Below are 6,197 nucleotides of genomic sequence, written 5' to 3'. Positions count from 1 at the left end.
GCCTCTTGGCCGACAGGCCGGCCCCACCGCCTGGGGGTCTTGTCGGTGGCTGGTTACTGTAGCCTCGCCCCTGATGACGAGGGCTTTGTCGAGGTAAACATGGCTACAGTGCCGCCGCCTGGCGGGCTCTCACTGTAGCCTTACCTCGTCTTGTCTCCTTAATGATGCGCATACTTCGAGGGGAGGAGGTAGCCGGCCATTGGGAGCCGGCTACGCCCCAGGCCGACTGGGGGAGGCTTGGCCGCCTTCAAGCGTCTCTCTGCTGAAGGGGCCTGCCACCCGCGGGCCATACTGGCGCCTGTCGTGGGGGCGTCATGGTCAACATGGCAACAGTGCCGCGCCGGACGGGGGATGGCCGACCCGTACGGCGCACAGTGGCCACGCGTGCTCCGGGATTCGGGGGTGGCAGGCTGTACTGTAGCCACGCACCGTCTCGTCACCGTTATGTGGGTGCAGCCCTTGAGAGTGCAGTCTTGGCTGGCTTCTGGGAATCGGTCCTCTTGTGGCCGGCTTCTTGGAGTCGGTCCTCTCATGGCCGGCTTCTTAGAGTCGGCCATCTTGTGGTCCTATTCGGGAAGGTTTTTAGGGCCGGGTCGCCTTTCAGTAGTCGGCCGGTGAGATAGCCGGCCAGGGGAAGGCGGCCCTGTGCATTGGATGCTTGAAGGCTTGATCGGCCCGATAATTTTTGAAGAGTCAGGGGGAGTCGGTTAGGCTACCCGTGGCCATTTATTCCGACATTAACATAACATATCAGTTGTTATATAATATCTACATGCTAGTAGAATCACAATGCAAAAAGAATCAACTAAATTGGATAAGCGGTTTGAAAGATACGGCCTCCGGAAGTTTGAATTCAAATTTGAGCAAATAAAAATTTAAACAGTTTAAAAATGTGAAGTTTTGGTTCTAAGGTATTCTCCTGGTCTCTACGAGTACACAGGAAAAAGAATCGATGAATTTGGAGTTACGGATCTTAAGATATACCTAAACGCAAATATGATATGGAATCTGCAAAGAAAAATTATGCCATAATAGCGTTATGGGAAGAACTGCCGCGGCTGCTAGGGCGTTGCCACGTGGCGCAACGTGAGTGGCCAGATGGTGTTTTCTGCTAGGCTTAAACGACAGTCGGTCGCTATTTAGTGCATACCACTTCGAAAAAAAACAAAACATGATATAATCTGGGTTGTCCATCTTAGATCAGACGGACGAGGATGGCTCACCGGAAGGGCGTCACCGGAGTTGGAGAAGACGGTGCGCGGCGAGGCTCGGCTACGGGAAATCCCCGACTACGTAGAGATGCCCGGCGTGTGCAAAGCGCGATGGAGATGAAGTAGTTGACCTCCAGGATGATGGAGCTTGCTCCTTTGCTGCTGTGCCGGTGGTTCCACGGACGAACTTCCAGCGCGCCGTAGTTTGCTCGTAAGCTCAACTCGTTGTTGTTTTGGCCAGGAAAAACAAGTCAAGGATGATCTGTGAATTTTGGAAGAGAGAATAGAGCAACCGGGAGGACTCGGGGTTCACTTACAGTGACAGAATCAACTGATGAAAGAGCTTCAGGGGCGGCGCAAGTGCTCCTGGCAGCGGAACTCCGGCGAGATCGCTACGGCGTTCTAGGGCACGGGAGAGAGGGATTTTGCAAAAAAACTGGAGAGACGGACGTGGGGAGTATTTATAGAGTAATCTCCGTGCGAGAGGAACGAGATCCAAGCCGAATCGACGAGGATTTGGATCGGGAAGGTCTCTAGGAAGAACACGGGATACATGCGAGATTTCGTCCCGAGGACGGAGACGACTTGGCGGGCCCCATGTGTCAGCGGGTGAGAGGAGAAGTAAAAGAAAAAAAAAGAACTGGGTGGGCTGCCCGCAGAGTGGAAATGGGCCGGCCTGCTATCGCTGTTGCTGCTGCGTAGCGCGGGCGGGCGACGGTTAGCTAGGCCGCTGTGCAGCCCAACTGCACAGTGCGCCAGTTTGTTTTTTCTTTTTAGAAAAAAACTCTGCTACAGGCATTAAATAAAGCTAAATAAATAGGAATTTAAATCCTAGAAAATAGACAGAACACAAAATCAAACATTAATGCTACTTTATAAAATAGTGTACATTTTTAACAACACAAATGCGTTTTTGGGAAATAATTTTATGCAACAAAAGCACATAAAGAGCATTATAATAACAACTATCAACTAATCTGAGTTTCTAAAATTCTCAAAGTAGTTTCTGTAAACTCCAAATAATATGATTAACATTCTCTAAATATAATTAATAGGGGAGAGTCATATTATCTCCACTCCAAATATATTGGCTTGAGTTGAAAAACTCTTTAAATAATCAGAACATTCAAATATGCACATAAATCATGATAAAAAGTAATGATCCTATTAACATTCCAATTTTTGAAAATTTGGAATGTTACAAATCTACCACCCTTAAAATGAATCTCATCCTCGAGATTCGAAAAAGCTAGAAAGAAAAGACTAGGGTTGGGGTCTCCTTGAATATCCATTGTTCGTCCGAGAGTGTGGAGTACTACCACCCTTAGAATAAGAGTCATCGGTCTTCAAAAATCTTACTCCTTCGAGGAGATCCTTCAGACATATGCCTTACACTCCTTTGAAATTCTGGATCCCTTATCAAAAGAGCAGTCTTTTGTAAACTGAAAACTTCATGGCTCACAGGTCTTGCACCAATACTAAATATCGATGCTCTCATGATGGTCATCAAGAATGGTTCCTGTAGAAAAGAGTCTTGGTTTATCCTCACGTACAACCTACTATTGGCAACGGTTGCCTTTACAAGAAATCAAACGTCATACCATTCTAAGATTCAGGCTTAACAACAACGTCTCTCTACTATAGGTAAGTCACTCTAGATTGACTATCCCACATAGCAATAGCGAATAATAAGAGTAAGTCGGTATGGTGATCAATCCATTCCGCACCCAAATCATTACCTTGTATATGGTTTAGAAAATCTCGTATTCTAACGCTCGGACATTCTCACAAGCATTGTAGAAATTTCTCTTGTTCACGAACTGGTTCGGATTAATCCATCCATTCTGCATGCCAAACAAAACAACTATCGTTCCTGTGAACTATTAGGTTTATGTCAGCTACTGCAAAACATATACTAATGAACTATAGCTTCCTCCAGGGCAAAACATATACTAATGAACTATAGCTTCCTGCAGGTTTCTTCCTTCAGCAAGATTGTGCTTGCTTCTTGTCAGATCTTGGCGCATGTGCTAAAACTTGAACTCATCACTGGGTTGCAGCATGTCTTAGGATATAGACAAAATAAAAACCTAAGGGGAAAACACTACCCATATACTCATGCTAGCAATAAAAACTCCAACAACAAAAAACAAACACTAAATTCACACAATTCACACCACACAAGCAAAACCTACAAGTAAGGTCATATCCACAAGAGATATGATCTCATCATACTACCGCAAATCGTTTATCAGGCACAATTTAGTAATGGTGGTTTGTCAACTAAAACTCCTTAAATGACACTAATAATAATACCAGGGGTCGTCTATACTTTGAAAAGAAAAGATATGAGTACAAGAGTATGAACTAACAAGTAGACAATAAGTTGTAAAGTAAGTTTTTCACTCCTATGGCTTTTCTAATCCATTTTCTAAGGTCACGACCTATAGTCAACACACTGCTCTGACACCATCTGTAACGACCCGAACCTGATAAGATTCGATGTCTCTGTACTTACTGTGCTAGTCCCTGGATCGACTCGCTAGCACACACAGTACATATGAATATCAAATAACAAGTGCATCATTTACTATAACGTATGATCCATAATTCATAAAGTATTACAAACGGAATAGCACATAGCTAGCTTTATTCAATAACAACAACGGAAATGTAGCATAATAGACGATGAGTCCATCAATGCCCACTTGAGAACATGTTGAGTGAAGACTCGCGACCCTACTGTATCTCACTGATCATCTGAAAATTCTGCAACATGATAAGTTGCAGCCACAAAGGGTCAATACATTGATTGTATTGACAAATCACACAATATGATATAGTAAACATACATCCACAAAGAAATGTATGACAAACAAAACACAAGTTAGTTTGGAGAAGAATGTCTTCACCTACCGCCACTACCTGAACTCACAACCGTCTCTAATTTATTCACCCAAGATAACCCCAAAGATTCTAAGTAAACACGATAAGAACTTCAGAAGTCTCTCAAGTGCGCTCTGTCAGTGGCGCATTCTCTAGGAACAATAGAGCGCTCTGCCAAGGACGCATTCACCTGATTTATGTTCCAAAAACTATACCTCGCCTCAAGTGCGCTCTGTCAATGGCGCATTCTCTAGGGACAATAGAGCGCTCTGCCAGTGACGCATTCACCTGGTTAATAATCCCGAGCCTACGGCTATAAACACTCACCACTTTCATGGATCACTCGACACATCCAACGTCTACCATAGCAAGTTGATCAACCATCACATAATACAATCAATACCAGAATATGACAACAGAGAACATACATATCAAAAACCACACATGCATAGCAGAATATAGGATGAGCAAAATCAAATGTGCAAACTTGCCTTGAATGCTGTTGAAGTATTCTAACGATTAATTCCGATCCGCTTCACAATCCGGACAATCTATATGATTAACAAAGGCAACGATAAATAAACCGTACTCACTCACATAACCCCACAATAAAGTCAACAACAAGGAATTCAAATAAAAACTTAATTAACATAACATATCAGTAGTTATATAATATCTACATGCTAGTAGAATCACAATGCAAAAAGAATCAACTAAATTGGATAAGCGGTTTGAAAGATATGGCCTCCGAAAGTTTGAATTCAAATTTGAGAAAATTCAAATTTAAACAGTTCAAAAATGTGAAGTTTTGGTTCTAAGGTATTCTCCTGGTCTCTACGAGTACACAGGAAAAAGAATCAATGAATTTGGAGTTACGGATCTCAAGTTATACCTGAACGAAAATATGAAATGGAATCTGCAAAGAAAAATTATACCATAATAGCGTTCTGGGAAGAACTGCGGCGGCTGCTGTGGCGTTGCCACGTGGTTCGACGTGAGTGGCCAGATGGTGTTTGCTGCTAGGCTTAAAAGACAGTCAGCCGCTATATAGTGCGGACCGCTTCGAAAAAACAAAACATGATCTAATATGGGCTGTCCATCTTAGATCAGACGGACGGGGATGACTCACCGGAAAACAGAGGGCGGGTGTCACCGGAGTTGGAGAAGACGGCGCGCGGCGAGGCTCCGGAGGACGGTGGCGACGGCTACGGGAAATCCCCGGCTACGTAGATATGCCCGGCGTGTGCAGAGCGCGATGGAGATGAATTAGTTGACCTCGAGGACGATGGAGCTTGCTCCTTTGCTGCTGCGCCCGGTGGTTCCACGGACGAACTTCCAGCGAGCCGTACTTTGCTCGTAAGCTCAACTCGTTGTTGTTTTGGCTAGGAAAAACAAGTCATGGATGATCTGTGAATTTTGGAAGAGAGAATAGAGCAACCGGGAGGACTCGGGGTTCACTTACAGTGACAGAATCAACTGATGAAAGAGCTTCAGGGGCGGCGCAAGTGCTCCTGGCAGCGGAACTCCGGCGAGATGACTACGGCGTTCTAGGGCACGTGAGAGGGATTTTGCAAAAAAAAATCGGCAGAGACGGACGTGGGGAGTATTTATAGAGTAATCTCCGTGCGAGAGGAACGAGATCCAAGCCGAATCGACGAGGATTTGGATCGGGAAGGTCTCCAGGAAGAACACGGGATACATGCGAGATTTCGTCCTGAGGACGGAGACGACTTGGCGGGCCCCATGTGTCAGCGGGTGAGAGGAGAAGTAAAAGAAAAAAAAAGAACTGGGTGGGCTGCCCGCGGAGTGGAAATGGGCCGGCCTGCTGTCGCTGTTGCTGCTGCGTAGCGCGGGCGGGCGACAGTTAGCTAGGACAGTGTGCAGCCCGACTGCACAGTACGCCAGTTTATTTTTTCTTTTTAGAAAAAAACCCTCTGCTATAGGCATTAAATAAAGCTAAATAAATAGGAATTTAAATCCTAGAAAATAGTCAGAACACAAAATAAATCATTACTGCTACTTTACAAAATAGTGAACATTTTTAACAACAGAAATGCATTTTTGGAAAATAATTTTATGCAACAAAAGCACATAAAGAGC

General features: G+C 44.7%; 1 long non-coding RNA gene across 4 annotated transcripts; it reads right to left on the bottom strand.

Annotated features, from left to right (window-relative positions):
- Positions 1 to 2,348: 2,348 nt before the first annotated feature.
- LOC123124531 (uncharacterized) lies at positions 2,349 to 5,779 on the bottom strand. 4 transcript variants are annotated; one of them, XR_006461135.1, is made up of 5 exons: positions 5,560 to 5,779; positions 5,227 to 5,479; positions 5,033 to 5,121; positions 2,951 to 4,648; positions 2,349 to 2,730 (listed from the first exon to the last, which is right to left on the bottom strand). It is a non-coding gene; the product is annotated as an uncharacterized lncRNA (long non-coding RNA). The 4 variants fall into 4 exon arrangements; XR_006461136.1 differs by having other exon boundaries at positions 5,033 to 5,116; XR_006461134.1 differs by having other exon boundaries at positions 5,033 to 5,113; positions 5,560 to 5,778.
- Positions 5,780 to 6,197: the final 418 nt, after the last annotated feature.

Source organism: Triticum aestivum, chromosome 5D (genome assembly GCF_018294505.1).
Source record: "Triticum aestivum cultivar Chinese Spring chromosome 5D, IWGSC CS RefSeq v2.1, whole genome shotgun sequence".
NCBI classification, from domain to species: Eukaryota; Viridiplantae; Streptophyta; class Magnoliopsida; order Poales; family Poaceae; genus Triticum; species Triticum aestivum.
The sequence above is the reverse complement of the archived record's forward strand: the minus strand, read 5'-3'. Positions and strand labels throughout refer to the sequence as shown.